The sequence below is a fragment of the Tupaia chinensis genome, unplaced genomic scaffold, assembly GCF_000334495.1.
Source record: "Tupaia chinensis unplaced genomic scaffold, TupChi_1.0 Scaffold000256_1, whole genome shotgun sequence".
In the NCBI taxonomy this organism is placed as follows: domain Eukaryota; kingdom Metazoa; phylum Chordata; class Mammalia; order Scandentia; family Tupaiidae; genus Tupaia; species Tupaia belangeri.
The window spans coordinates 3,768,467-3,782,095 of NW_006159736.1; the positions used below are offsets into that span (position 1 = coordinate 3,768,467).

General features: G+C 37.8%; 1 protein-coding gene and 1 pseudogene across 1 annotated transcript in view; both read left to right on the top strand.

Annotated features, from left to right (window-relative positions):
- HMGCLL1 (3-hydroxy-3-methylglutaryl-CoA lyase like 1) overlaps positions 1-13,629 on the top strand; it is a 216,820-nt gene that overhangs the window by 79,642 nt on the left and 123,549 nt on the right. The gene's annotated exons all lie outside the window — the stretch shown is intronic.
- Positions 9,821-10,072, top strand: LOC102467870 (U6 snRNA-associated Sm-like protein LSm6 pseudogene; annotated as a pseudogene).

Below are 13,629 nucleotides of genomic sequence, written 5' to 3' on the forward strand. Positions count from 1 at the left end.
CCAGGGAGGATGGCCATTCTGCAATCCCTTCTCCTCCATTCTCTTCTCAGGATCTTGGGCATGCACGCACATGCACCCAGCATGAGTTTAAGCCACCAGGTCTGGGACTCAAACCATGATCAACTACATGGAAGTCCAGCAACATAGCCATTATGCCAACTGCTGGTCCTAAGATAAGAAAATTATTGAAGATTGGTATAAGCTCCTTCCAGGATTCTGAGAGGTATCTTGTCAATGTGTTCATCATGAAAGTATTTAATAAAAATTTCAAAGTTAGGCAGTTTTGTATGTTTTCCTCTTAAAGAGACTTGTCTCTCAAATTGTAATTGCTTCAGGCCCATACAATCTGGATTCGTCTCCAAATAGATAATAAAATGGGGTTTTCTTTATTGAGAAGGTCTGAGATGCACTGAATTGGCCTCTTGAAAACCCTGGCAACAGCTTGTGACTGAAAACACCTGTGATTCCCAGTCTTGCTACAGTCTAGCATCTTCTGAAATATTTTGGTAACTCGAATTTCCTACAGCTAAACAGAATCAATAGTGGAGGAGTCTAAGATGGGTTTAAGACATCTGTATTTTTAAAAAGTACCTCAGATAGGGACCAGTAGTTGGTGTAATGGCTATGTCGCTGGACTCCCATGTAGTTGACCACGGTTCAAGTCCCAGACCTAGTGGCTTAAACTCATGCCAGGCGCGTGTGCATGCATGCCCAAGATCTTGAGAGGAGAATGGAGAAGAGACTGTGGCATGGCCGCCCCCACCCCGGGGGGTGGTTATTTCTTGCTTTCTGTCTCTCTGTCTCTCTCTGTCTTTTGGTAAGCGCATGTACCCTATAGCAAAAGCCTCTCAAAAAATAAAAAAAGTACCCCAGAACTTCAGATAATTCTCATGATTAGTCCAGTTTGGGAAATAACTGGGTTAGATGACAAGATATGCTTTAAAAATTGTTCTGCTTGAGGGTGTTTTCTTTCTAGAGCTCTGCCCTTGACATTGTGATATACAAAGTCTTTATCAGTGACTAAATTGAAAGGATATAAAATACGGAAGATTTATTTATCAGGGAGGTATCAGAGAACATCCTTTGCAATCAGATAGACCCTTTGCAATCAGATAGACTTGAGTCCCAGTCCAGCCTCCACTCACTAGCAGGGTTATCTTCTTCCTTAATAATATCTCTAAGTCTAAATCTTCTACAGAAACTGCCTTTCTTTCTTTCTTTTTGTTTGTTTGTTTGTTTGTTTGTTTGGAGAGGTTTGTTTTTTTTTTTTTTTTTTTTTTTTCTACAGGGCGCATGCGCTTGCCAGACAGAAAGAGAGAGACGGAGAGACAAAAAGCGAGAAAAGAGAGACAGCGAGAAATCACCCCCCAGGGGGGGATGGCCACGCCACAATCCCTTCTCCTCCATTTTCCTCTTGGGACCTTGGGCATGCATGAACACGTGCCCGGCATGAGTTTTAAGCCTCCGGGTCCAGGACGTGAACCGTGGTCAACTACGTGGGAATCCAGAGACATAGCCATTACACTAACTGCTGGTCCCATAAACTGTCTTTATTATTAGGTTGTTAAAAGTATTTAAAGAAGACCATGGCACAGTGGTAATGCACTGCTCTGCCAGGATAAACCACATAGGAAGGTTCTTGGTTCAAGTCAGACCTTTTTGAACATGCCAGGAGTACACATGCCCATGATTCGTGGCTGACTAAAGTTGGGAGTGGATTATGGCATAAGAATCCTATTGGGGGTCTCTCTCTCTCTCTCCCTCCCTCAGTCTCACTCATGGGAGAAGTAAGTTTTAAAAAATGTTTAAAGAGGGACCAGCAGTTAGCATAATGGCTATGTCACTGGACTTCCATGTAGTCAACAGCGGTTCGAGGCCCGGACCCGATGGCTTAAAATCATGCCGGACATGTGTACATGCGTGCCCAAGATCTGGAGAGGAGAATGGAGGAAAGGGTCTTGCAGCATGGTCGTCCCCCCTGGGGGGTGATTTCTAGCTTTCTGTCTATCTGTCTGTCTCAGTCTGTCTGGTGAGCACAGGCGCCCTATAGCAAAAACCTCTCAAAAAAACATGTTTAAAGAGATAACACATTAAAAATTCAAAACATACAGACTTAACATATAACTCAGCACAAAGTCAATATGCTTTTATCATTATTAACAACTTTGGTAATAAGAAAATATTAGAAAAATTAGCAGGGAAAAAGAATCACAATACAAAGTAGATTTAGTGTAAAGCAAATACAAACTAGAGCCATGAACTAAAACCTGGAGGAAAAATGTCAGAGTTCAACTCAACAATCATTTATCAACTGTTCATTTTATGTAAATTACTTATGGAGCTAATAATTTTGTTAGGGAGAAAGACACATATAGCAACATAAATTATACAAAATTTGATAGGAGCGATGATAGCTATATATGCAGTGAGCTATGCAAATGTAGAATCATCTAAGTCAAACAGGTTGTTGTAAGTGTCTTATAAGACAAACTTTTGAGTTGACTGTTGGAAGATTGTATCAGTTAACTAGATGAGAAAGTGAAGAATGATTTTCAGGCAGGTGGGATGATGCAAAGGATCAGAAATATGAAGCATCATGGCATGGCTTTGCAAACATCTTCATGGCTAGAGTCAGCTGAAAGCACTTTTGTGAGAACTATTCAGTGGGTGAGCTGTTAGGAGAAATAAGTCTGGCATTCTCAGGACCTTCAAGGGCTCAGCTGCAAACCATTCTGGCATCTTAGCAGTGAGGAGATGGTAAGAGGACTCTAGCTGATAACCTTGCTGTAAGTCTGTCCTTACCATATTGTGAGTTTGGACATCTTATCCCTTAGCTGGCATCAATTTCCCAGAGTTCAGTAAGTTGGGAGTAGTGTGACCTGACTCCAGCACTCTGGACTGTGATGGTGCTCATTGTAAAGCATAAAAAAAAAATGTTATTCTATAGAACTTACATGAGTTGCAGGTGAAACTTACTCCAAGACTTTAATTCTTCATCATAGGGAGGAGTGACTGACTCTTTTATTAGTAGATCGTGCATATAAGTCACTGAAGGAACTTATTGACTGTGCAAAATTCCAGGTTACACTCTCAGAGATTTTGATTCATTGGAGCTGGTATGGAAAAAAAGAAATGAGCATTTACAAATCATCCCAGATAATTTTGATGTAGCCAGAACTCAGACCAGTGTTTGAGAAACATGTCTCTAAGCACGCTGGACCTTGCAGTAAGTGCTACAGACTGTGGCCGTTTTGCTTGGTGGGAATGGGCTTTCTAAGACATTTCCTGCCTTGATTCTTGGTAAGTCTGGCTCTACACAGAACACAGCTAACAAGATGAAGTGCTTTAATTCTTTCAGTTACATGTAATTAAAATAAAATTTGAGGTCCCACAGGGTTCTGGTTTGGCAACAACTTGCATATTTGAAGGTACACTCAGAATGCCAAAATAATTAAGTCGTCGTAATTTTCACTTGCACTTCATATAGAACATTAAAAGGGACTCAATTTATATTCTGTGTAAGGCTTTGAAAATCCCCTTTCCTTACATTTTCATTTTCATGTGTCTCCTTATACCTTACATCCATTTTAGAGCCTCATTCTATAAAGAGTTCTTTTTTTTTTTTTTAATGCCTCTTAGGTCCCTGATTTGTATCACAGTAGACTTCTGCCTTGAATCAGGAAACAAAGTCTATGGATTGAGTTAAGGGTAAAATCTATGCTGACAATGACAGAGGACAGAGCTGTCTATACTGGGTGTCATGGAAGGGGTTGCGGTCATGGAGAGCACTCAAGTATTGTGTCCCAACTCTTGCATTGTTTATTATTTTTTTTTTGTATGTCCATAGGATATGTCAGATGTGCTGCTAAAAACCCATCTTATTATCGTCTAGTTCTTTTTGGTTACTTTATTTCCTATTCAGTGCCTCTGGAAGTGCTGTCAAGTTTAGCCTTGTTGCTTCTGTCTGGGCCCTTTTTCACAAACACTGGAATCAGAACATATGAAAATTTCTGAGGAACAATCATCTGATATGCTAGATTTCCTTCTTCAAGGATTGAGCTTCTGGCAAGAGGCAAAGTATGAGCTAGTCTCTGGGATCATTCACTTGTGAGAATAGTTGGCCACTGTGCCTCATCACTCCAAATAATGCAGTGACTGTGTTCTTGCTAAATGACATGTTTGTACAGATTTAGACCATCTCACTCTGACTGAGATCTGCAGGTTACTAGGAGACAGATGGCCAAGCATTTGTAGGGAACTTCAGTTCCAGAATGTATCAATCTGGAGGATTCTCTTTAAGAAAATACATACTGCAAAACATAAGATAGGGTATAAAACAAATACTAATTTTTAAAAAGTTTTTGCCATAGGGCATGTTCACTCACAAAAGACAGACAGAAACAGTGAGAGAGAGAGTGAGAAATTACTCCCCCAGGGGGCATGGCCACGCTGCAGTCCTTTTCTCTTCCGTTCTCCTCTCAGGATTTTGGGCATGCATGCACAGGTGCCCAGTGCGAGTTTTAAGCTACTGGATCTGAAACTCAAACCTCAGTCAGCCATTTGGGAGTCCAACACCTAACCATTATGCCACTTGTTAGCCCATGAATATTAATTTTGAATGAGAAAAAAATAACTAATGAAATTATAAAATTTTTAAAAATTTTGTCAGAGTGCGTGTGCTCACCAGAGAAAGATAGAAAAAGAGGGATGGGGAGGGGAGGGAAACACTTCCCATAGGGTGTGGTCATACTGCAATCTTTCTTTTCCATTTCTCCCTCCTTTCAGGATTATCAGCATGCACACACCCATGCCTAGTGTGTTTTTCAAGCCACTGGGGTTGGAACTTGAGTCATGTGGTTAGCCATGTGAGAACCAGCTCTCTTAATTATGAGACAATGAGATGGAATGAAATTATAAAATTTTGAAAATTAGCAAATGTTACAAAATTTAAAAATTAAAAAAATGAGAAAAATACTTGAAAATTTAATGAATTTTTGAGGTTACTTCATAATCTTTTAAAATTTTTGTTTTTAATTGATACACACTTGTACATATTTATTGGTTACAGTGATGTTTTGATAAATGTATATAAAGTATACCAATCAAATTAGGGTAATTAACGTATCCATCACCTTAGACATTTGTCATTCTTTTGTGTGGGTTGAAAACATTCCAAATTGTCTCATATAGCTATTTTAAATATATAATATATTATTATATTGGTTTTCAACCACATTTTTTGCCTATACATTCTTCTCTTTCTAATGACAACACTTAATAATATTTTCTATGAAGAGGAGAGGAGAGGAAGAGGATTCATTCTTTTCTCTAGCACTAATGTTGAATCTCTTTATTGCTAGACTAGGAAAATATATTTCCATTTAATAATTCATTATTAGTAATGTCATACAAATGTGTAGTCTAATAATTTATGATGTGTAATCATATATACAAATACGTTCCTTTCTTTCAAAAGTACTTGATTTCTTGTCCTTTGTACAGAAGAATTTTGGTTTCTTCAATTTTTTGTGGTTTTATAAAAAACGAAAACAAAAATATGCTTGGTATATTTATAGTTGCTTTATTGATTATATCGGTTTATCAGAAAAATAATGACATAGTTTTCTATGTTTTCCAATGCAAAAATGCATTATGACTTTTCTGACTCTCTGATATTTCTGATAGGAACGGATTTAAACTTGATTTCACATAGGTGAAAACTGATTTGGTACCAGCAAATAGCGTAATGGTTACATCACTAGATCCCTAGGTACTCAACTGAGGTTCGAGTCCTGGACCCAGTGACTTCAAACTCACACTGGGCACATTTGTGTGCATGCACAAAATCCCAAGAGGAGAATGGAGGACAAGGTACTACAACGTGGCTATCCCCCTACTCCCCAGGGTGGGGGAGGTTATTTCTCACTTTCTGTCTCTCCAGCAAGTGCATACACCCTATAGCAAAAATCTCTCTTTAAAAACAAACAAACAAAACATGATTCATTTACTTAATACTTTACAAATATAATGCTTGAAAGAATTTTCCATAGACTAACTCGGCTCTATACATTTTAAAATTTGTTTCTTTTAAAATGTTTACATACTTGTGGTACCAGATACTGTAGGAAATGACTATTGAATCAACTCTAGAATGACAGCTTCAATTTGAGGTAAAACTGAGTACTGTATTTTATCTCATATACTACATGTTTTATATTTTAAGTGTGTGAGTACATTTTCACCAAAGAGCAATTGTGCTCTTTTCTGATTGGCAAAGTCTGTACCTGTATTCGCACATGAAGAAATATAGGAACCAAATGAAGTATATGATTATCCAATCTTTATATGTATTATTCAAAGACCTTACAGGAGGATCCTTCCTTATATCCAAGTCATCCTGTGTTTAATTCCCCTTGTTTCTTCACTTTTCACACATTTGTACTCCTTGTGAGCCATGAAAACATTTTGCCACCAAAGCATACTCTCCAAACCCTAATCTTTTCCTCCACTACTCTCTTACTGTTTTAGTCTGTTCTCTCTTGTTAACAATAGGAATACCTTAATCTAGGTGATTTATAAAGAGTAGAGGTGGTATGGTTTAGATAATGGTTTATCCCTCAGAGATTCACGTTTTTCATTTGGTTCCCAGAGTTCGGTATTGGGAGGTATTGAGACCCTTAAGAGGTCAGATCTGGTAGAATTTGGATTATGGAGGAATCTTCATTAGAAATGGATTAATGCTGGTACTAGCAGTTAGCGTAACGGCTATGTTGTGAACTCCCATGTAGCCAACCGCGGTTCGAGTCCTGGACCCGGTGGCTTAAACTCACGCCGGGCGCGTGGCGTGCGTGCCCATGATCCCAAGAGAATGGAGGAGAAGGGATTGTGGCTTGGCCATCCCCCCTGGGGGGGTGATTTCTCACTTTCTATCTTTCTGTTTCTCTCTGTCTTTCTGGCAAGCGCACGTGCCCTACAGCAAAACCTCTCCAAAAATGAAAAAGAAGAAATGGATTAATGCTGTCTTATAAGACCAAGTGAGTTCCAGCTCTTATGAGGCTAGTTTTCATCAGCACCAGTCATTATAAAGAGAAAATGGCTATCCTGAGATCTCTCTCTTTGCTAGTCCTAGCCAGACTCTCTGCTTCTGTCAGCCATATTGTAAGGAATAATATAGCCAGATGCCAGACCTACACTTTTGGACTTTCCAGCCACCAGAATCATAAGCCAAAAAAACCTCTATCCTGTATAACTCTTCCAGTCTCAGGTATTTTTGTTAGCAATGTGATAATGTACTAAGATGAGAGTTTTATTTAGCTCGTGGTTTTGGAGGTCCAGGATCAAGGCACCACAACTTGTGAGGGTCTTCTTGTTGATTGGGACTCTGCAGAGTCCTGAGGCAGTACAGGACCTCACATGATGAGAAGGTAAAGAAACCAGTGTGGTCTGTGTTGACATTTGTGTCTTCTTATAAAGCCACTAAGAGTTATTCATGGGGGTCCCACCCTGATGACATCTCTAATCCCAGCAACCTAATAAGGTCACGGTTATCAACACAAAATTGGATTCTCTATCCTCTGAAATGTATTATGATGGCTCACCATATTTCAATACATAAATTTTAGAGGAACACATTTAAATCATAACAGTCACTGTTTAGATTATTTAAATTTTCTTACAATGTTTTCCTACATTTCACAGGCAGCACCCTACCTAATATACCATTACAAGAACCAGGACTCCGAGTATAGGTCAGAGTAGGGAAATAATTTGAGCTCGTAAGCAGGTAAGTGTAGAGAAGACAGGAACAGTGGGTAAATGATTGACTCAGTCATATTGACTGAACCAGAAAGGAGAAAAGAGGATGAAGAGTGGGTTCTATATTTAGTGTACAAGAACTAGTTGTAAGAGACATAGTCAATTTATGTAATTTTGCAGATATAACTGTAAATATATCAATGTAACGATATATTTATAAAATTATAATAATAAAATTAAATTAAAAACAAACAAACAAACCCTGAACCTTTGGGTTATTTACATTTGGCCCAGTTAAGGTATAGCTTAAATGTTTGTTACTATTCTAGCTTAAGTTGTAGTAAAATGCTTTCATAACTATTCTCCATAGAATTTCAGATCACAAAACATTATGTTATGGGAACCAGCAGTTAGCATAATGGCTATGTCGCTGGACTCCCATGTAGTCGACCGCGGTTCACGTCCCGGACCCGGTGGCTTAAAACTCACGCCGGGCGCGTGTGCGTGCGTGCCCAAGATCCCGAAAGGAGAATGGAGGAGAAGGGATTGCGGCGTGACCATCCCCCCTGGGGGGTGATTTCTCGCTTTCTGTCTCTATGTCTCTCTCTGTCTGTCTGGCGAGCGCACGCGCCCTACAGTGAAAATCTCTCCAAAAAAAAAAAAACAAAGAAAAACATTATGTTATATTCTATTTTGGTCATGTATGTTTATATATTATAAACATGCACACATTTTCTCTATTCTGCATATTATATGTTGATAAAAGAAAGGAAAGCATCTGTTGGGTTGTCGGAAAAGTCATGACCCATTTTTGCATAGAAAAAAGAATGTCTTGACTTTTTTGACAACCCAATATTTCATTATTCTATGTTGTAAAAAGTTTGAATTGATGTGGATCCTGGTTGCTATCTGCTTGGGAACAGGAAGTATTTCTATTCCACCTTTGTAAATTGCCTGCAGAGAAATGCTACAAACTGGATTGCAACTGTTTTGCAGCTGTTTCTCTACTCTTCCGGTGTGCAACATCTGTGGCCCAGATTACAGAACCCCTGTAACTCCCTAACACGGGGCCCAGACTTGAGAGTATGAGCTCTGCTGAGACTGCCGGTGTTACAGACCATCCTTCTCCTACTCTCTGAGTGACGCTTGGTTTCTCAGTGGCCTGTTTTCTGCAACAGAATCAATATTCAATCAAATATTAATATTTAAATGAATTTTAAAAATCGGTTTTGAAGTCTCATGATATTTTTAATTTTTTTAACTCTTATATTCCCCAATTATAAAGTTAATGATCTGCTTACAAAAAATCATTGAAACTGCCAATGTAATTCCCCTTTTAAATTTTGTGAAAAAATCTTGTCATTGTTTACTACTCATACTTGCATACATCATCTTGAGATTTCACTAATCTCAAGGGATTTGGGTGAGATGGAGACACTAACAATGCTCAAGCTGTATTTTATCATTGCCATTGCCTGGAGAATTTAATCAAAAACCTAAATGTTTAAAATATATTCCAGTATTCAGCTACTGTCAAAATATTAGTAGAATGCCAAAATACATATAATACTATTCAATTTTAATTGCAACATTATTGAGTTAGTAACAACAATAACAAAACCTTGGGGCCAACAAGTAGCATAGTGGTTAAAGTGACTGGATCCCACCTGACTGACTGGTCCATTTGAGTCCTAGACCCTGGTGGTTTGGAAAACATGCTGGGTGCATGTGCATGTGTGGAGGGAAAAATGGAAGAGAAAGGACAATAGTGGGACCATTCCCCTAGTCCTTTGTCACTTTTCCTCTCTCACCCTCTATCTTTTTAGAATATATGTACCCTTTAGCAAATTTTAAAAAACAAGCAAATAAAGATAGTCTTAACTATAAGCTAATTACATTTTAATCTTTATTTAATCTTTATGAGCCTTTGATTATCTTTGAAACTCTTACAAAATGTTGCACAAATATTGTGATTATTTTAGGCATTCACATAACACAATGCATATGCCTAAAAAATTGATTAACGGAGTGAGGGTTCTGGAGCCCGGCTTTGAGGATTGTTAAAATGAGTCTCCAGAAGCAAACCCCCCATGACTTTTTGAAGCAAATCATCAGACGACCAGTTGTGGTAAAATTAAATTCTGTACTGGATTACCAGGGGGCCCTGGCTTGCTTGGATGGCTACGTGAACACAGCCCTGGAGCAGACAGAATAGTATGTGAACGGGCAGCTGAAGAATAAGTATGGGGACACGTTTATCCGCGGGAACAGCGTGTTGTACATGAGTATGCAGAAGAGAAGGATGTGAAGACATCAAGAGAGCAATCGATTTCATAGTTGGATGTATTTTTTATGAAATTATTTTCTATTTTTTTGGTTCTTTTGTGATGTAGTTTGTCTTGTTTCATAATAGTTGGTGAGTTTTTAACTGACATGTGAGTAAGATAAATGTATACAACTGTGGATTTAATTGTAGAAAGTTCTTTGACACTTAAATTTTAGTCATTTTCTTTTACCTCTATGTCTGTGTACAGAATGCTGAAAGAATAAAAAAAAATGATAAAAAAATTGATTAACTATGGTAGGCTTGTTTTGTTGACTAGACAGACATAGGTATCGCTCATCTTATTTTGTGTCCAGATGATGGGAAAACATGTTAAGAGAATCATGAGGATTCTTATGCTGTTAAATAAAAACTCACAGCAAAAATCTTAAAAATATTTTAAATCAAACCAGATGTAGAAAGATTCTGATAAAATTCAAACCAATAACGTAAAGAAAAAGTTAATTCCATTATTTGAATAATAGTTAAATATTAGACATTAAAATAACATAAGGATTGAAATATAAAAGAAATTCCTCAAAAGAAAAAAATTAAAGCAAGAATTTTATACTTTTAATGAAAACTTACTCTATTTCATTTATTGTAATAAAATGATATCCTGTCAGGATTTCCTAAAGTTCTTTACTTGTCTTTATTGACCAAAGGCAGATAAAATAAGATTTTGTTCTAAATAGTCTCATTACATTAAGAATATACTTAAAAATTAAAATGCTAATGTTTTGAATTATAGTTAATGTATTTTTTATAGTTTCATTAAATACCTTCAATAATTACAAAAGTTCACCTTTCATAATCTGGGACTTTGGTTATTGTCATCTATTTTCCAATTCTATTGATTAAAATCTATTATAAGAAATTATTATTTATTTCATTATATAAGATTCTCCACTTTAATTCAGTATTTTGGTTACATTAAGTGTAGAATGAAATAACTCCTTACAGAAAACAATGACCTATAATTCTTATGGATTAACATCTGTGTTTTGACCTAGCTGCTGTGATGTAACAGTGGTAATGCAAGTAACCTGTAAAGCTGGAAGCCATATGGCTGACAGGGTTTGGATCTCTGGCACATACTGTGTTTGGTTAGCATAAAGCATTAGTAAGGTTAATGAGCATTTTTCTAAAGTAAGAGAGTGTTGTTGAATTTCATTGCCGTATCCTATAACAAGTAGTAGCTTTGTTCTTCTTTCTGCTTGAAATTAGAAGTAAGTGTTCTAAGTTTATTCATATGTATTTATGAGTGCATGTGTATTTGTTCGTGCATGAGCAATAGAGACAGAGAAAGGAACAGAGACAGACAGCTCACACTCTAAATAACATTAGGCACAAAGGCTAAATTCATGGATATATAATAAAGAATTGTGTTGAAGTATTGCAAATATTAATTATTTCAGAAGTTCTGTAAAATAATGGGGATTACATTTTAAAGTCAGGTCATCTCCTTTGTTCTATTAGCGGTTCTGTCAGAATAATTTTTCTTTGGGAGTTCTATTTCCAGTGCCATTTCTTTACAACAGAACTTATCACAGCTGAATTCTTACAAATACCTCAAAATTGACTTTCTTCTCTCTAGACTACCCTTTGCATGACCCCCAGATAATCTTTCTGTACTACTACATTTATTCTAGTCTTCTGCTATGTCAACACTCATTTTCCATGGCTTTCTATTACCTTCAGGATAAATCAGGAAATCTTTAGAGCACGATGAATATAACTCAAAGACACATCCATCAGTGTGTGACCTTATTTATAATCTTATCCCTGATTATTCACCAAGAATCTTCTCCAGTCAAAAATTGTGTTATTACTTTTGTACCCATCCTTCACTCTTTTGCGGTCCTATCCATTTTCAGTGTTCCAAACACTTTTATGGCTGTATAATGAATTACCTGAGAATTTAGTGGTATAAGTAAATATTTAATATGCTTGCTAATAGTATGGGTTGAGAATCTGAACAAAGCACAAGGAGGTAGGTTGTCTTTAGTCCACAAAGTCTGGAGACTCCGCTAGATAACTCAAATGCTGGAGGTGAAAGTTATCTGGAGACTACTTCAGTTATAAATCAAAGGGGTGACGCTGACTGTTGGCTGGAGTCCTCAGTTTCTATTCACTCTCCATGAGGACCTGCCTATGTAGCTTTTCTGCATATGCTAGTTTGCGATTTCTCATAGCATGTTGGCTAATTTCAAAAGAGAAAGCTGTATGGAAGCCACATCCTTTCTTTTATAAAAATAACCTAGCTTCAGCAGTTACATGGTATTATTTACACTGTGCTCTCTTGGTTGGAATAATCACAGCTTATTCAGCTTCAAGAGAGAGACTAAGTAGAGTGTTCTGGCTGATGGCAAATAAGTAAAGTACTCCAAAGGGAAGGGCTGTGAATTGAGAAAGGACAGAACAGACAAAAGCATGGGGGCAGGGTGTGAGGCAATTCACTGTCCCTGCTGGAGAACGTCACCACAGGCCCAAGCCTATCTGTGTTCCTCTGTGTTTCTTCTTTTATTGGGAAGGCAAAGCCTCATGCTCAGCTGTGGAGAAACTCGTGGTTCTTTTTTTTTTTTTTTTTTTTTGGTTTGGGAGAAACTCGTGGTTTTTTTTTTTTTTTTTTTTTTTGGCTATAGGGCGCGTGTGCTCGCCAGCCAGCCAGAGAGAGACAGAGAGATAGAAAGCAAGAAATCACCCCCCCAGGGGGAATGGCCACGCTGCAATCCCTTCTCCTCCATTCTCCTCTCGGGATCTTGGGCACACACGTGCACGCACCCGGCGCGAGTTCAAGCCACCGGGTCCGGGACTCCAACTGTGGTCGACTATGTGGGAGTCCAGTGACATAGCCATTACACTAACTGCTGGTCCCAACTCGTGGTTCTAAACAAGCTTCTCTCTCCTGGCCTACTCTGGTTAACGCTCATGTTATTGCTAGTTTCTGTCTGAACCAGTCAGACAACTGGATCCAATGCAGTTAATATTACTCAGCAGTAGAGTATGCCTTTATTTAGAGCTTTCACATGCTCTTCAGCATAAACACCAAGACTGTATCCACTTTAAGGCGCTCCAAGCTGTAGAGTCCATCTATTTGTGGAGAGTGGTGAAATCCTGGAAGAGCTATGGGATTGGAAGTGTGGCTGTTTTCTAGAAATTATAACGTGCCACAGTCAAGGACTACTCTCTGCATCCCACATCCTCTTTTAAACATTTCTGGCTTGTTAAAGACCATACTGATCTTTCCCCATTCCAAACAACATTGTACAACTGTGCTGTCATATACAACCAATCTAGTTCTTTGAACTGTTGACTTTCCATGTATATCTGTTTTAACTTCCCAACTATATTGCAGTTTACTTCAGTGCAAGGACCTTATTTTCCTACAAAAAAGTGGGGTCCATGTCATATTTTCCATAGGATCTATTATAGATCTTTGGGCATAGTAGGTGCTCAGTAAATATTTGGATTAAAGTTAAATGGGCTTAGCATGAAATGAGAGGATCAATTCTTTTTTTTTTTTTTTTCTTTTTTCTTTTCTTTTCTTT